The sequence below is a fragment of the Diuraphis noxia genome, unplaced genomic scaffold, assembly GCF_037042655.1.
Source record: "Diuraphis noxia isolate RWA-SAM2 unplaced genomic scaffold, SU_Dnox_SAM2 contig0004, whole genome shotgun sequence".
Lineage (NCBI taxonomy): Eukaryota > Metazoa > Arthropoda > Insecta > Hemiptera > Aphididae > Diuraphis > Diuraphis noxia.
Window position 1 is genome coordinate 38324600 of NW_028301714.1, and position 15396 is coordinate 38339995.

The following is a 15396-nucleotide window of genomic DNA, read 5'->3' on the forward strand; positions in this document are numbered from 1 at the left end:
CTAGAACTTCTCAAAGAAACGAAACTTCTACAAAAAATATAACTATATATTTATTGATATCATATTATTTATCTTATATACTTTTCTTCTTTATACTCTAGTATCATTATGTAAATATAATTAAACTGTAACATGTATATCTTAAACACCAATAACCCTGGTAGTTGAGGCGTATTTCTAAATAAAAAAAAAATTTTCATTTTGTGTTGTGTGTGATAATAACATAAGATTAAGATTTTCAATGAAAATGTATTTTTTGATGTTTATTAATCATCATTTCATTGAAAAAACTAGTAATGTAACCCATTCATTATTGATACTTGGCAATAAACACTAGCCCGAGAACTGTATTATATCAACAAAAATATTTAATCCCTCTGACTAATATTGTTGGTTTTGGACTACTGTTTTTTGATATTGTGCACCTGTTGCCTAATGCCAAAAGAACCAATAGCTATAATAATAATACAAAATAAGTAGTTTAAAACAAACAATTCCAACAATGAACAAAATCTGCATTTGTGGGGATCTTATGTTATTATTTTAGTTTGTATTAGAGAAGTTGCATGGATTATATCCTCATTAAATTTATCAGAGTACGTCCTAGGCCAACAAAATATAACAACAATTTTTTTTACCTTACAAACTCTTTATTGGACGTAGAATACCTCTTTAAAATTCTGACTGACAAATGAAAATCTGATTTCTTCTATGGTCATTCAAATTTCTACTGTGGAGTTGAAGGATGCTTGTTAGAATTAATATGCTGAATTCCTCGATCCTTCTTACCGTGGTTGAAAAACATGGAAATAGAATCAGACATTTAGTCTATCTAAGAAGTGGATCATTTTTCTGTTTGTATGGAAATTAAGCTTACTGGTCTGTGGATTTTAGATTCTGCGCAGAGTAATGAATGTATTGATTACAGTAAAGAGTAGGTACCAATAATATAACTCGAATACTCAATATTCAATACCAAAAACTAAATAATTATAACGTCCAAGGATACAAGAGGAAGTGATACTAATTGAATTCGTTGATTCGTTCTAGTGAGAAGTGATACTAAGTACTCTAGGTCAGTTCATTCTCAACCTGGGGACCGCGGCTCCCTAAAGGGCCATGGCTATATGACTGCGAGGGGCCTTAAAATATTTATGGTTATTTAGTTATATTATAACCGATCATATGATTAATCTTTGACAATAAAGTCTAATGTTAGACTACAATTAATAAATAATAATAAAATTGTTAGGGGGGCCTTGACAGTTTTACATTAAGTATAGGGGGTTCTATACCTAACAAAAAAGGTTGAGAAGCAGTGAATCACTGGTCTAGGTAATACTAAGTAATAATGGCTGAAATTATGACTATTATGTGTTACACCGTATGAGTATACTCTGTCTAATGTGTCTGGTATTGAGTATCTACTTTAAATAAAGATGACGTAAGCCGACGAGTGACAGATATTAGTAACAATTAAATATGTCGAGACGTAGCAGCAGCAGAGTTTCAAAAAAGAGGAACAGTCGTAGGTCCTGACATTGATTAATAGGGGTATAAATTACAATTTATATTATGCATTTGCATGTTTTTTTCCTTATGTCCAAATTGATTGGTTGTCAGATTTGTCCACGATTTGGCTTATTCTCGTTTAAATAGAACCAATTTTTTTTTTTTTGCATATTTTGAAAATAATGTATATAATTGCATATTTATAGTTTTTTGAAAATTTGATTTTTTTTAATTTAAATTTTTAAATTTGTAAAAGTTGTTGTTAATTTTAAATGGTACTTCACGAAACCGATAGTTTTTGGTTTATCCGTTGAATTGTCGTAAATATATAGCATAAATACTACCTATCTAACTTATCTTGGTCGGATAATATCCGTTCGTTACCTTATCCTTGGTCGGACAACTGGTAGAATTACTTACACATTGTTATAGGTACGGTGATACAGCACAGAATAATTGTATTAGTACGTCGTGTGTAGCGTAAATGTGCGGTCGTTTATGCTTAATAATTTGAGTGGTTTTAATAACACTATAACAGTGTCCAGTACCTATGCCGAAAGTTCAAAGTGAAAGTGCCAAGTTACGTCTAATTAAACTAATATTTAATGAACTAATAGTAATAAGTAATAATAATAAATTATGAATTATAATAAAAATTTGTTTTTGCATATTTTGGTAAATAAAATGCATATTTTACAATTTTTTATTGCATATAAATCTTAGCCCTATTGAATATTTATTGAAAAATTTCAAATTTGACGCGTAGAGGTATTAGGGGTTCTCAATTCTGAAAACATAATCGTGTATACATTATATTATATTAAAGAAAACTAGTTAGTCGTGTTGATATGTATTATTACTACAACGACTGTACGATAAAATAAATTAGATATAGGATTATGTTCTCTAATAAAAACCATAAATATTTAGTTTGGTGATTTTAGCATATTTACTGCAGACTGTAATGTAATGTATTGCAAGTTTCCACACCACCTTAGCTTATTAAACGATGACAATGTATAATATGTCGCATTTAATGTCACATGAGGTATTGCAAGAGGCGCGTTTTTTTTATTGTGGTGTCCCCGTGTAGGCCTATTCCACAAAGAGGAGAATGGGAGTGAACTGCCGGCCAACTCAAATGAGACAAACTGAGAAACCGTAAGAAATTTACTATGTCATATCATTATTTTAGCCAATATAATAATGCAGATTAATATAAATATAAAGATGATTTAATAATGTATATCTTTTTGCTAACCACAATTCTCCCAATGTCCCCTGTACCGTATTAAATTCAAAACGTGGATATCGTTATCGGTAGTCCTTAAAACGCTTAACGCGAGACCAAAGAAAATAATTACAAAATAAATAATTAATCATGTACTGAATTTAACACGGCAATATTATATTTCTACCTATACATAATTTAGATTATACATTAAATAAAAAATGTAATAATTGTAGGTGTAGCTACTATTATTGTATACTTTAGATCTATAGTATTACGCTATACTACTTGTAGCTAATTGTTGTCAATTACAGTTAATAACATTATTCCTGGAAAAAACAAAACCTACAATAACAATAAACTTAAACAAATAAAATTATCATCTACCAAAAAATGATCAAACTCGGTAATAAAGTTCACACGACACGAGGAAATCATGGTTACCAGAGTACGCATTGGACAAACTAGACTCAAACATTCCTTCTTATGTGTAAGAAGACCGAACACAATAAAATATAAACAATACCTCACTCAAAGAAGCATTCGGATCCAACGAGAAAAAAGAATAATCGATTTCATCAAGATTGCTGAGCTCGCATATTATTTCTAAAAATAAATTAAACTTATAGCTTACCTATACTGGCTAGTCTGGCTACTACCACTATATTAATAACTGTCAATTGCTTTACTTTTATCCTGCAAAGCTTTATAACGTTAATTATATAATTAAAATTTTATTCACGTACCATTTTTAACCCAGTTTAATTTTTTTTCAACAAAACCATAACTTGATGATTTGTATATTTAGAAAAAGCAATACATCTGAATTATATAATCGTGTCTTATAATTATGATATATTCTTGTATCTGAAAAATAATTCCCTGCAATAACTGAATAAGAAAACATTAAAATACATTTTCCTAAAACAACTATTTAAACGAAAAATTGACTCTAAAAGTATTAAATAAAAATTATATTATATTCATGTTTGAAAGTATGAGAATGAAATAAATAGAATTAATAACTATGTACAAAATTACAATAACCGAGAGTCACAAAACACTTAACAAAATAAACATACTTTCGTTATAATAGGTAATGCAAATATGTGTATAATAGCCAGCACAGTTTTTAATTTGTTTACTTAATTCCAGCCAACATAATAATAAAATAAGTTGGTTTAATTATTAAATAAGAACTACCGCAACAGCACTATAATTATATCTCTATAGAATTTTATTATTATACTTAATAGTTGCTCATGTTTAAGTTGGTGTCTCCGTGGAAATTGTCGTCGTTGTTATAATTAGATTTGCGACATTTGCGTAGGTATTGCGTGTACTGCATCATCGTACCTTATAACTTTTGTCAGTAATCAACAGTTAACTCAATACCCGACCAGATTTTATGGTTATGGCGGATTGAGTGCTTTAGGCCGTCACGTCGTATATCCGATATACCTTTTCGTATATGTAAGCAATTTAAAGTCATATAGGCCGTGTTTGAGTACCTATCTAGCAAGTCGGTCATCATCGGCAATAGTCTATAGGTAACTGACTATTAATTTTAGACAACACGTTGAACAACAATAAGTAACATTGCAGTGTTTCGCAGAAACTATAGTTTAAACGTTATATATTATAGTCATAAGATCACATAATATAATAATATATGAAGATCGAGGGTAGTCACTCACATGGGAGTATACCCTATGCGTTTCGGGCAGACGCTTGGGAGCACATGAACAAATTAGTAACCAAAAGTGTAAGATGAAATGTCATGCTCATTAATTTTAGGATCATTTATATCTGTGGGAGAGGGGCATATTTTATCAGCCGCATACCCTGCAGCAAATAAAGTCTGCGCACGCCTATGCTATTGATTAATGTGAAAATATCTAAGGTGAACCATCAATTCGAGGTAAAAATAAATAAAATTACCTAATTACACTTAGACTGTAGAGATCACAATCCAAGACTTAAGATGATGGTTTGAATTGAATCATTGTGGACAACGAATTCAAGGGCCGTAGATTCTTAGTTTGTGTTGCATTATGACATTTTACTCATTTTAGAAAGAAATATTTCAAAGTAGGAAAGCGAGATTTTACTGATCTTAAACCTAAGTTTTCCCAGAATTCGTAGATGTTTCTGTAACGTATATATATATCATATATTCATACAGGTACTCGTATATGAATTTTCAGGCATAATACGATGAGTCGATGACGTTTTACAAACACTGAGTGAAATTTTTCGCGCCCATAATAACGACGACCGCAGCTCTGAAAATGAGATTTCTTTTTTGCGGTCACATGCCTAATCTATAATACATTGTAACATAATATTACATTTTATGTGCTTATCTTGATAAGAATACTTAGATATTGATATACATTGTTTTATTTTCGTTTACTACACGATGGCGTTTATGAAACTCGCGCGTAACTACTATACCCATAATTGCGTTTATGGTAAGTAATAACGCAAGGGTGGATAGGCCTACCGGGCTACCAGACATTTCCCGATGGGCCCCCCTTCGTATTTCGGTAATGGGGCCATTTAATATCATGTATTATAAATTTTTTTTTTCATGTGGGGGCCCCTTTTTAAAATTTTTCGGTAGGCCAAAAATGGCCTATCCACCCATGTAAGTAAGTAAAGGTGCCTATCACCTATTCCACCCCACATCTACACAACCGGCTACATTTTTTTCAGTTTTCCCAAAAAAGTGATATAGGAAAAGTGGAAGACATGGTGAGTCGGCTGGTGACCCATTTTGTGTATACACAAAGTCACAAAACGTATAAAAATTACACATTGACTTAATAAGTATTGCTTATAAATATTGTAAAAATATTAAAAATGTCGTACCTACTTACAAAATATAATATAAAAATAAATACGAAATTACATAGGTTTCTTAAAATAACCAAACAGCAAATCCTAAGCAGTAACAGAAGCTTTGATACCTAGTTGTTTTTTGTTTATATTGAAATGGTTGAACGATTCAGTTTTTATTGCCTTCATTGTAATTTATGTACTTCTTCTATTTATGATTATACACATGTTATTTGAATTTATCATCCGACGATCCTTGGTAAATATTCCTTTCGTTTAGTCATTTGGGTACTAAAAATACATTATATAAATATCATAAAAATATGTGCTGTGAGAATATAACATAGAAGTATAATAGAACTATAATATTATGAGTTTGTTTACTGCTGTCGTACGTTGAATTTATTAGGTGTACCTATATTATAATGCATATGCCTACTATAGTACTATATATGTAGGTACTACACGCGCATAATACAATAATAATAATAATAACATGTAGTTGCTTCGGGTGCAGGGCATTTAAAAGTGAAATTCGGATGTGTTTTGTATAATTATATATTAATATTTTTAACATCCAAACAATGGTTAGGTTAGTTAAAATAATAGAATGCGTATTTTAGTGATATACGCTGATTATACGGTCAACTAAAAAATTATAATACTACATTATATACATAGGTAATATGTGAGAATTGGAGCTCTTGCAGTGTATATATACATACCTATCATATCCATAAGTACATCGTATAAAATATAATATACCTTTATATACGTAGGTGTATACCTAAATTATAATATAATACAATAATATGTTTAGCGTACACATTATAGGCACTTTCGAGCACACGTTGTGCCGAGGTAAACTAGCTGCCGAGAAGACGTATGGTGTGAAAATGTTTACAAGTATATAATATATATTTATACATACATTATATATTATGTACTCGTGTGTATTAAAAATAACTCGTTTCAGAGAGATTTTTTAGAAAGAAAACGATCGGTGGAAGAAAAATTTAACAGGAAACGCTTACCTGTTGCCTGCCTGCCTACCTACCAGCCAGCTATATCCGTGTCAACTCGTCGGGTTTTATTAATATGTTTTCTGTCATTACATTAACACAGCCATATAGGTACGCGGCGTTTACTACCTATACTTGGTCGTGGACCTGTGTTGTAGTGCAATCCGTCTGTGTGATCATATATATATATATATAATATATATGAAGGTAGGTCAGAACATATACCTAATATTATATATCATTTATATAGTGAACCAATATAATAATAAATATAGTACTAAATACGTATGTGTACACAAAGTCCGATTACTTAACGATATTATTTGGATGTAACTAGATACGTTACGATCACTATATCTATGTCAACACTTCAACAGCAATTCGTACCTAAATAATAGACTATATTATAATATTATATATGTGAATTTGTCCGATCATATATATATATTATAATATATATAATATGTTTGATTTCGATACAACATTACGGCGGCGGCGCATGAATCGTATCGCAACTTATGTACAATTATTTGGTGGTATTTTGAAGTCGATCGGACAAAGTGGGGGGGCCAACTTCATGTACATTCGCAACTTGTTCTTTATTTCTTGGCTTACGGTTTAGTCCTCTTAGTTACAGACAATGAACCATAGGTGGAAACTTATAGGGGGGGAGGGGGGAGGCAAGGAAGCTTAGACCCCTTAAAAATGTTTCAAGCCACCCTAAATACAAAAAAAATTTCAATTGTTGAAACTTCAAATGAAAAGTACCATATTATTGGATGGGTATATTTTCTTAGTACTATTGGTAATTATAAAAACCGGAGAGCTTACCTCTGCTGCATAGTCAGTCCATTAAATTCAATAGACAGCTTTATAGGCGCCTATATCACTGCAAGTATATCTATTTCTACGAAAAAACAATTCTGAGCATACATTTGAACTTAAATCGTTTATCGAATAAAATTGTGCACATAATGTCTTTGATATTTTTGAATTGTTGTAAGAACAATTTCGGATTGGATTACATTTTGAAACGTAGGGTATTTAAATTTAAAATTAAATGAAGTCTTAAACACAAAATAATTTGTAAATTGTCAGAATTTTAATGGGTACCTAAATAATACTTTAGTATGTATCATCCATTAGTAATTAGTATGTAGGTCATCCAACGAAACATTACTGTGGATTTAATACTAAATGTATCTGTTTAATTTATACAGACATATGATATAAATGTATTATTATATATAATACGTGTATACTGTGTAGTTGGTCGGTGTTACTATGTGATAAGGCCATTATCGGGACTAGGCTAAACGTGCATATAATATATATTTGTTTATAGGGCGTCCATAAATATCTCGGAACTACCTTGGTCATATAGGTGTATCATTATCACTCACAAGATAATTCCACAGATTATGAACATTCAAATCGAAGAACCTACGTAATCTCTCTCTCTTTCTCATATGGAGTAGTCTAATAACTGTAATAATTTGAGGAAATGGCCACAGCAATCAAGCATATTTTCAAAATATTCTCATCATCGATAATGACAATTTAAAAACTGCAAAATATCGTTAAACAAAAAACGACAAATTACATTTTTAAAATAAAATAAGGTTATCACTTTTCCCGAAATTCGTTCGAAAACGTGAAATGTTATTAACGATTTTTGCCTCTCTAAAGCAATAAAAATTGTGATGTCCTGCAATTTGAATTATCTAATTGACGATGTCCGCGGAGCTCGCATAGTCGCATACTATGTTTTTCGTATATATATAGGTACCGAATTCTTAACTGACGACTGACCACTGACACAGTTTAATTTATCTCAAACAAATAATCTTCGCACAATAATAATATATATATTATATATATATATATGCATTATTACATGGCATCGGCGAGTTCCACGTTGCTGCAGGTAGTATCGAATTTTGCCATTTCGAAATTATTTTTATTAAATTTGGTAAGTAGGTATAATAAAATCGCGGTTAACATTATATTATGTGTACACATACGAATCACGAGTACCTACCTATGTATATAATAAACGTGTAGTATAATGTACCTACCAGTACTTATAGCTGATTTGGTATATACCGTGGTTAGGTTATTACTTATATTACTTATTTTTGTGTATATACATATAATATCTTGTGCTGTAGGTTATAATATGATATTGTGTTTGATACATCATTATTAGTTTAATGACTTGAAAACAATTTTCTGCCGCTTTCATGTGCGGATAAAAATTACTCGTAAAATCAATTTCCTCAAACAGGATAAGAAAATAAAAAATATTCTGCCCGTGTTAGGTATATACATCATTAATGTAGTTAAAACTGTTGATATTACCTATACATAGTAGATAATAATATAATCTATACACTGTTATTTATTTATTATTTTTATTTTTTGAGTATATATATAATCATAATATTATATACCTATAGCATTCGCAGACATCGTAAAATTGAATTAATGTTTTCATGATAAATTATACGTACCAATTGCAAAAAATATACATACATTTAGAGAAATTAATTTTTACACAACAACGAATAGGTAGACGATAGGTAATACCTATATTATATGTAAAATACATAATTATGCTCAGACATTAGTACATTACATATAGGGTAATATGTGCATAGGACATATTGTATATGGATGAGTGACATGACTACACGAGCGGCCCGAAGGGGGGACTGGGGAATTTTCCCCCTCCCAAAAAAAATAAAAAAATTTTAAAGTTGTTTCAAAATTATTATTTGTAACGCACCAATTTAATAAACATAATGGACACTTTATAATATACAGGAAGCTATAACTATTACTGCCAAGCATACTTACCCTCATTCTTTTCTCAAAAACACAAAATATTCTTGTCCGAATTTTAATTTTGATACATCAATATTTTCAAAAAAAATATCGCTAAACAATTAAAATTAGAAAAGAAGGGTTCTCATTTAAAAAATATGTTAATGAATCTCCTCACACATTTATCATTCAAAATATTGTAATCGATTAGAGTATTATTATGATATTATTTATTAATATGAAATCATTTGAATAAAAGGACTTAGCTAAAATATTTTATAGTTTGCCACATTGATACAAAATAAACAAGTACAATATATCCATATACTTCTGCGAATATCTTTATATAGAGGTATACGACCGACTTGCAATTAAACATAATATCACATAGGTATAATGGCGCACGCGTGCGGAAAACTTATTATTAGTATTGAACCTATATATAGTTATATGTTATAACTTGTAATAATATCTTGATTAAAGGAAATAATAATTTTTACAATATGCTATTAATTAATACCTATACATTAAAATTTTCTTTAAAAAAAATCGTATATTTTCATGTTTAGGTATGGATGACTGATGACTATTTATATTTTAACGAACCGTTCTTGTTCAACTGCAACGCATTAGTCATTATAGACATGAAATGTATTACCTATATAGGTAGATATAGATATAATAATAACATAATATATGAATACACTTTTGTGAACTATGAATAGTTATGGGGCTTACGATAACGAACGGATAATTATTCATAACTTGACCTCCAAACGAAAATAATATTATTATACCATATTATTTACAAGAATGTGAAATTAAAATGCCACACATTAACGTTCGAAAGAATAAAAGAAAAATAATAATCGACCGATTTATGGTTTTGATGTACCCATAGTATTATAAGGAAAATATAGGTGTGCAATTATATTACTTGCGGTGAATAAAAAATCAATGTGCTAGAATTTGTCTTAATTCCGACAAACAATAATAAATTAAATAGAGTGGATAGAAATAATCTGTAAGCATACCTCATACCCGTTTTATCTTTTAATACCTAATGAATTTATTAAAATTTAGATTTTTGAAATTTTTAAGTATATACGTAAGCACAATATTTTTAAATATCTACTCGGATTTTTTTTTTCAACATAAAATTCAAGCAGTGTCTTTTGTGACGGTACTTACTGTTTTAACATAGATAGTTATGTTTTTTGGGCTGGAGACAACTAAAAGTAAACGATTTTTACCATTATAGAAAGTAGAAACGCAAATCATCATTAAGAACATATATCTATAATACATTAATGCCTCAATTTGCCTTGCAGAGTAAAAATGTCGAGTGGCATGCTACTAAAACTAATCGTCATAATTTTCTAATGAGAATCATTCTTAAACAAGTTTAATCAAAAATAAATATATATTAACATTTGTTATCATATTAATATTATTTGGTAATCTTGATCACCAAAAAGTTAGAACATCTTCACTTAAAATCGTTTTACATCGTATAGAATGATCATTGTATTCAGATTTAACACATTTATTAAAGTGACCTATAATCAATGACGAGGTACAGTCGGGATCTAATATACGGTTCCACCGGTAACTACTTACGGAATTTTGAAAATATTGATGTACCTATCTATATAGAAATTCGAATAGGTAGTTTTTGAGTTATTTAAATTTGTGTATTAAGGATAATAGGTCAATGATAATTGATTTGGAAATTATGATGGGGGCTGTGTTAAAAATCTTTATTACCTACTTAATTAATATTAATCCATCAATATTCTATAATGTGTAAAGATTCTAACAATAAACATGTTCTAGTGCACTAGATCCAATATCATAATATTACATCTATTTTTATTTTTATTCAACTATTTTTAAGGACTATTATCCTTAGGTATCTACCTACCTATTATAGGTATGCGTTTTAATAATTCAGAAAATACTCATTCAAATTTTTATTTAAATACCTACATGAAAATTTAAAAAAAAGGAACATCTGCTTAACAATTATTTCAATAAAAACAGCTGATTTTAATTTTAAAAATTAAAAAATTAAAAAGCTTAAGTTTGTATAAAATTTAAATAATTGAAAGTATGGTTCTTATAACGCTTGAGTATACTTAAAAAGTTAAAAATTCAAAAATCAAAATTTAAATGAATTTAATTATTAGTGGAAAAATGTGTAAGTGCTTGGTAAATTACCTTGTAAATACGTATAACCTATGGTTATGTTGACACTCGGTCACCGTTATGATTTTAAAACAAGTGTGGTCCAAATACATTAAGTATTATATTTAAAATAGTATTTCACCACATATGCTTTAAATTCGTAATGGTTCCTGACTTCCTGAGTGTGACATTGAACTGGGTGGATTATAGGTATAGTTAATTATTAATTTGTGATAATATTGTTCATTTGATTGGTGACGAAATAGCTTAATTAGATTTACTTGGTGTTCGTTAAAAATGTAGAGGAACTCACGTATTATAACTGCTTAGAAACTTTATCTTTTAGTAATATTATAACAATAGATTGCAGACGTTACATCATATATTTATTTAATGTTATCAGAGAGCATCGAACTGTTGTAGACATAATAAATAATAATATGAAAATAATTAATATCATGGTATTATTCAATGATACAAGTATATTAAAAATCAGTGAGAGTCTTGAAAAAGAATGACGAATAGGTAACTATATATTATAAAGTGCGTGAAGAATTTTATTTTAGTTCGAAAAAACGATTGCAGGGCAACTGAAAACTATAGTAAAAGTAGGTATCTGTAACAATCTACAATGTGGTCGGTTGAATAAATTTAAAAAAAACAATTGAAATTAAATAATAATAATAAAAAGACTTGTAATAAGCCAATGAAAGTAAAATTATTCAGAATAAATATATAGGTACAGATATGAATTGGAGAAAAGCAGGTAGAAATTAGAATAATAATAATAATAATAATACTATACATAATATATAATACTAGCCAAAATAATCACTACAATCTAGGTACAAGAATACGTGATATTTCTATCAAAACATGTAATGCATAATTTATATAGTATTTTTTGAGAATTTGAAGATTTCAATAATTGATTTACATGAATTTTTTTACGACGAAATAATGGGCTATTCGTGATATTATATTATTATAATCTTATAGATTTTTTTGTCCCGCAAATGTCGCTTATCGAAGTCTAAGTGTAATTGTTAAATTGTTATGTACGTTTTCAATACATTTTGATATAACAAGGAATGATGATATTGTCCGTTGCAAATGTGCCATCCACCATCACAAATGTCTTCGCATCAAAATGTAACATAATATTTTATTTGGTTCATTATGGGGTATACGGCATCGCGTATGTGGTCGTATAGCGCAGTGGTTTCCAACCTAGGGGTCGCCAAAAATAATAGACAAAATGATTTTATCAGTAGTTAAATCAAATTTTGATGAATAACACAACATTTTTTGGTTTTGAAGGAGGTCGCAGTACAAAAAAATAAAAATTGCTATCCCCAATTCAAAAAAATCTGAAAACAACTGGTTTAGCGTTTATGTACCTATACATACCTATTATTTATCTTGGCACTTTTGCATAATTTGCCAGTTTAATAATTATTACTTATTAGTTAGATAATAGTATAGGTATAAATTTATAATTATAATTATATTGACACTTTTTGTGCAAACATAATATGTGATGTCTATAAATGGCTATAACGTGATATAAGTTGTCATATATTTTTGTCATCTGTAGACATTAATCAAAATATCATAGCCATAAGATATAGATGTAATACCTAAAAAGACATTTGAGATGTTGAATGAAATATCCTCAAAAACCGTTTTTTAGTTTGTGTGGATATTTGCGTAGTATTTATTAACATTTAGTGTCGTAATACCACGTAGTTTTTATAGAATGGAATACCCAGACGTTCAGGCGTGGATTGAAGGGGGTCCAACCATCCCCCCGTAAATCTATTTTGGACCACACTTTTAAGTTTAAAACAAAAATATATAAATGATCCGTTTCGCATAAAAGTCCACGGGTTGAAAATCACAATGTTACCTATATCTTATGATAACTTGAGAAATTTAGTGACAATACTACATCTATAACATTACGATGTACCTATATATTAAATTATATTTCCGAAATTTTCTAAATACTAGAATGGCGTACATGATAAATAACACGTAGTAATTATAAGAGTGTAATGTGCATACGTTATTATTGAGACTAAATAATAAAATGTAATATTTAGTGTTTACTTTAAAGATGTATTATTGACTAAATTATCTTATTATACTTACATAATATAAAGATAAAGACAATCATAATATAATAATTGTATTAATAAATTAAACTGTTATTGAACGAATTTCAGTCTTCAGAATGGCTTTCTTCTGTTGGATCACGAAATGTAATAAATGTTAATTGTTACTGAAGAGTGATGATTGCGCAATTGTTTTTTTTTGCTCGTCGATAAAACAATGTCGGTGTACCTAACATGATCCACACGCGGAGAGTCAAATGTCATAGGTAGTAGGTACATTATATAACATATTATATTAAGACGTTTACCAACCTTTAAATTCATATTATCACAATTCATAAGTCACATAATATTACGTACCTATATAATCACATGGAATGTATATTATGCACGGGTTTCATCATTTATATGTGTTAGAAATTCAAATTGCCAAATAATTGGCGGTCCCCAAGTTTCATTTTAATAATCATTAATAAATTAAATTAACAGCTATCAATTGATTGGGTTTTGATATCAAAATATAGATTACTATTTCTAAATTCCATTACAACATACTATATGCATAGTTAATGATGTTCTTCTTAAAATGCATTTGCTTGCAGGGCCGTAAAGGTCAGTTTTCCCTTCTTCATTTTTTAAAAATATTCTATCCGATCAGGGCGTACTCAAGGGGGGGGGGGGTTGAACCTCCCCCATGATCTCACTAACTTACGTAGTCTTGTGTGCTCGTGCTTAGGGGAGAGGTGGCCACGGTGAGACATGGGGCACAGTGATCCATTAAATATAAGTATACTAATTTAATATTTAACCATCAGATGGAGAATCCAGAAGATTCATAAAATCATAATAAACATAATGGTTAACTATTAGTCACGGATATAGATACTAGTAGCTATATCCGTGCTATTAGTAAGTTCAGGTCAAAAATGATACTATCATCTTATCATATAATATTGTTATTTTTTTTTTATATTGTCATCAAAATGTGAAAAATCTGAGCTTCGTTTTTTTCAATTTTGGTATCGAATTTTATTCAAAGTTACGTATTTTAAGGTATGTATACATTAAATTTTTCTTGTGCACAATTTATTTATATGCACAATTGTTTATCATAAATATTCATACAAGAATAATAAAAAATCTGCAAAATAATAGATCGGTATACAGTGAGACAAATAAATATTGTTGTCTCGCTGTACCCAACATCAGTTAGGTAACTCTAAAACAAGACTCTTGAAATAAATTGTGTTTAATAAAGTGATATTAGGTTATGATTTTTATTTAATTTTTAAAACTTAAACATAAAACTATTGAAATAAGTGAATACCTACATTTTTTTAATTGTAAAAAAACACAATTAATTATTTTAAAATTTGTTAAAAAATTATCTTTAATTGTTTTATCATATAATAAAATGTTATGAAATGAAAAGTTCAAATATAAAAGATAAACTACAAATTTAAAAGGTTTTATATTATATAGTGCCCTGTGACGTGTCTCATTGTGTACAAGGCTGGGTCACAGTGAGACACTATGAAATTAAAAAAAAAAATTTCTCTGGGTTGAAATTTCGTTAAATTTTAGAATGTATTTATATGTTTTTTAATGCTCAATAATATTTAGAATAAAACCATAATAACGCTGTTGAAGGATTATCACT